Source organism: Oncorhynchus mykiss, chromosome 25 (genome assembly GCF_057628025.1).
Source record: "Oncorhynchus mykiss isolate SJ-2025 chromosome 25, ASM5762802v1, whole genome shotgun sequence".
NCBI lineage: Eukaryota > Metazoa > Chordata > Actinopteri > Salmoniformes > Salmonidae > Oncorhynchus > Oncorhynchus mykiss.
The window spans coordinates 25,776,340-25,780,738 of NC_143046.1; the positions used below are offsets into that span (position 1 = coordinate 25,776,340).

A 4,399-nucleotide genomic window follows, 5' to 3' on the forward strand; every position below is an offset into this window, starting at 1 on the left:
TGGCTTTTAATTTAACAATAATTTGTCGACAAATTAAGAATTGATATGCTGGATTCACGTCCAGTGATGTTTATTCATGGATGCCAAGGGAAGCCAGGCTTCTCCAAAAATTGACCAAGAAAAAAAAGACAACATATAATATTATGTATCTTTCGTCTCTCTATGTTTAATAATTTTCCTTCAATTCACAAGAGGCTGAATGTATCTCTTCGGAGAAAGCATCTGGCCCACTGAAACAGCGGCCCTCTTTCTCAGTATGTGTAGCCCATCTATCTGATGCTGGCAGAATTGTTTTTTTATGACATCGTAGCATTGAATACAAGAGAAGCCAGCAAGCGTCTGGCCTCCCTTGATAAAACAAATTATGAAATAATAGCCAATCAGCGTTGAGCTAAACTAACTGAGCTCAACTCTGAATGGTCCTGGTGTCAGAGTCTAGGTGATGTGGGTAAGGCGGTCAGGCGTAGGACACAGAGATGAGTAATAATAATAACTTTACTCAAAAATAATCTTCCAACAAGGAGAACGAAAATCCAGAATCACATAAACAAGACAACTGACAACAATAATCACGCACAAAACCTTGATAGCTCCAGAAGGTTAAATAGGGAAATAATTCAAACGTAATGGGAACCAGGTGTGTACAATCAAGACAAAACAAATGGAAAAAGAAATGTAGTTCGGTGGAGGCTAGAAAGCCGGTGACGTCGGCCGCCGAACGCCGCCCGAACAAGGAGAGGCACCAACTTCGGCGGAAGTCGTGAAACCTGGCCCACAAAAAAAAAAAAATTGGCTTCACACAATACCATCGCATTAAAAGCAGAACATAATTTACAGAAGATTTTTGAAATGTTGCATCTCGTTTTGCGTTGTCCTCCGTTGGCTGGCTAGCTAGCTAAAGTCATCCCATTCATAAATTAGCCATGGATGGAGATAGGGATTTAGACTTGACATTTGACTTAATTCTCTGCTCTGGCCATTGATTATAAATGTAATTCTGATCCAAACATTAATTCATACATTTTGCCTATGGCCTGAGTGGATGGAAGTTCAATATGTAGCTAGATGTAGAAGGCTAATGGCCTGGCACATTATTGCTCATGAAAGGAAGTTAGGCTAGTGAGCAAGCATTTTATCCATGTAGCCTAGGACAACAAAAACTAAAAACATAGTTAAAGTTTCACTACAAGTAGGGTGAGCCAACCTGGTTTTTCTACTTTCATTCACACACGCACAACAATCACCACGGATAGCCACATCATATTTAGCTTACATTGATTGGACTAAATTGTTTTTGTATATTTTGGTTGTCTAACTAAGCATAGGTGATTTGATGATGTTGAAATGTTGATGATGATGAAATGGTACTGCAACAGTGGAGGCTGCTAATGTTTTCTTTTCGACATGCGGTAACTGTCCAAGGTTCTAAATCAATAGTCGGAAACGTTAACTTGCTTGACCATCCTGTATGTCATGTAACTGTTTGTTACATGCTTTGTGGTCTCCACCAGACAGATGTTGCTCTCCGGTTTATAGGTTGTAATCTTATTGATCAACGTCTCTACCAAATATTACCCAATTATCCACGTTAAAATGATGTGGTTTGCCCAGCGGGTAGTGAACATTTTATTTAACAGCTGCTTACCAATAGACATACTACATGCAGAGATCTCTTAAGTGTTGGTAACATTGCTGATATGGTTTGGCATGCTACAGTCGAGAGTCCCCATGATTTCCTACTTCAGTATGACGGTGTCTGTCTTCTCCCTGAGAAAAGCCATCGTTCCATTCAGTGTCTGTCTGTCCAGAGTCCAGCTGTACTGGGGACTGTCACCCTCAGAGGAGCAGGACACCCTCATCTCTACGTGGGACAGACACTCAGAGGACAGCTGAGGACAGGACTGGGGCTGTGGAGGAATGAGAGTAGTTACAGTACAAAATGAAGTACCTAAATTGTTGTAAATGTAATTGATTAGATTAATAATGACTTTAGATGAAATGGAAATATTTTTGATATAAAACACATTATGAATGAACAGTCACACTTAATAAACAGTTGTACTGTTTTGGCTCCCATATCCAATTAAACAAATATTTCTAAAAGGTATTCAGGAGAATCATTCATTGGTGTGTTAGTAATCATAAGATTCCCATAGTTGATTAGGAAGGATGCTCTGGCTTTAATGGAATCATAGATTATCACTATAGGGTTTTTCATTTTGAGTATCTCTGTAGATATGCCAGTGGGGTCTTTCTTAATATGAGTTCAGATCCCATGGCATCAGTCATCATCTGGAGAGAGACAATTCCTCCCAGAGCTTCATAACACTGAGATCCATACTCTCTACCAAGATCACAGTGGGTCTCCATACCTGAGGATAGAGTGACACAATTCTGACACAACTGGTATAATTCTTTATAATCTAATGATCACATTCTGTGGCTAATAATGAGCGAACATGCTAATAATATAAAAGTAAAACATTATAATGCTCTAAATGTATAAAGAGAGAAATAAAGTAGAAACAAGAAATGAACATTAACATGATCTTCTCTGGTATGGCATTAGTATGAAAGGCTTTTGTCATATATTTGTCTTCCATACACCAATAATATATCTGCTATGATTGGGGGACACAAAACATTAAACATTGACTTAGCCTTTTCAATGCAGTAAAAGGACAACTACATAGGAACCCAAAACAAAGAAAAAAATGACCATGAGACACTTCTGCTAACGTCACAAAAATTGACCAAACACAGCCTCACATATCTTCACAACGCAGCGCGCAACTTAGAAAATGAACCTACTGTACTTATACAGAATCCTACATTTTTTATCAGTCCTCTATTTTCTACGAGTGTAATTTTGACATAAACCTATTCATAGGTTATGACTCAGAGGAAAGAGGAAGGGCCTCAGAGTTTCACTTCGTATTTTAAACAGCCAGGCTGGCTACATGTCTTTTGTGTGATTATATCAGTGAAGAAGCAAAACGTGTTAAGTGAGGCTACTTTTAAGTGTGAAGAAGATATGTTGGCACCTGAGAATATAACACCTCATTTGTTGTGTCAGGGCAGTGGTCAGCTCTCACACACTGCTGTCCAACACTGACATGAAGACACTACCTTCTACGCAATTAGTGGGCTCTTTCACTCCATTTTAGAATGTGATCCTTTGAAAAAGAAATTAAGAAGTAAGAGAGAGAAATAGAAAGACAGGAATTTGAGAGGAGGAGATGTGAGAGAAATAAGAAGTGAAAAATAGAGGACCAGCAGTGTTTCCCTAAACGTGGTTAGTGACTGGTGTTTTTGACAGGCTGCAACTGATTCCTTTTGGGTTACAGCTGTTGGCAAGACACAATAACATGACTTTATAATGGACTGGGTTCATATATCACTTCTTGGGGGCTCAAACCTTGATGAATTGCATTTGTTATTGGATGCAAAAAATATGTGCTTTAAAAAACATTTTGAACCATTCTGCCATTGAGGATAGAGTGAAAATTATAACGTTCTCAACTGAACCTTTTTCATAATTTCACTTATGGACCTTGTGACCAATATGATCATTTTACAAGTAAAATCATTAACAAACATGTTTTGGAATGAATGATTGCTTATCACTGATTTTAGTCATAAAATACAGATACAATTCTAATATCTGTAAGATACTGTATGAATGATTTTGCTTACAACAAGACAATCCCACTACCATCATTAGAAGCCCGTACACAGCATGCATGTTGATTAATCTGTCACAACAAAGGCCTACGTCTTAGTATTTCCTGCATCCATTGACTCACAATGGGGGTCCTCACTTTGAATGACAAAAAAAATTGACTCTGAATATTAGTCAAACTGTCACTAAAGCTGCTTTGTATTGTTTAGCTGTGTTCTGCTTTCTTTTCATTGAGCGTCTGTAACGTGTCCCTATAGAACATTCAGAAAGATACAATAGATACAGGGTGTACTGAAAGATATTATATATAACATATTAAACCCGGGTTGTCTACACATCTCAAGATCACTTTAGCCCATCATTGTAGGAAGTAGGAGACCTCAGAACTGATGACTTGAGATGTGGTCTATGACATTGTGATGTTTGACTGACGACACCTCAGCATTTGCTCTTCATGAAGGGAAGTGCTACAGTCTGTGTGATAACATTTCTTTCAGTGGACCCATAGAAAAGTCAGAATCCCTGCACATATTCCCTTAGTTTATTGTGCTTTAAACAAACAGTGGTAGATCACGAGAAATTAGGTCCAGAATGTTTCAAAAAAGTAGTAGTTAATGAGAAATATGTTTCAATAGTAGTAGTTATTTTTTTTTTATGTTTTATTTTTATTTCACCTTTATTTAACCAGGTAGGCTAGTTGAGAACAAGTTCTCATTT

General features: G+C 37.8%; 1 long non-coding RNA gene across 1 annotated transcript; it reads right to left on the reverse strand.

The window, feature by feature from the left end:
* Positions 1-477: 477 nt before the first annotated feature.
* LOC149971578 (uncharacterized) lies at positions 478-3,790 on the reverse strand. Its single transcript, XR_016491596.1, has 2 exons — positions 1,646-3,790; positions 478-767 (listed from the first exon to the last, which is right to left on the reverse strand). It is a non-coding gene; the product is annotated as an uncharacterized LOC149971578 (long non-coding RNA).
* Positions 3,791-4,399: the final 609 nt, after the last annotated feature.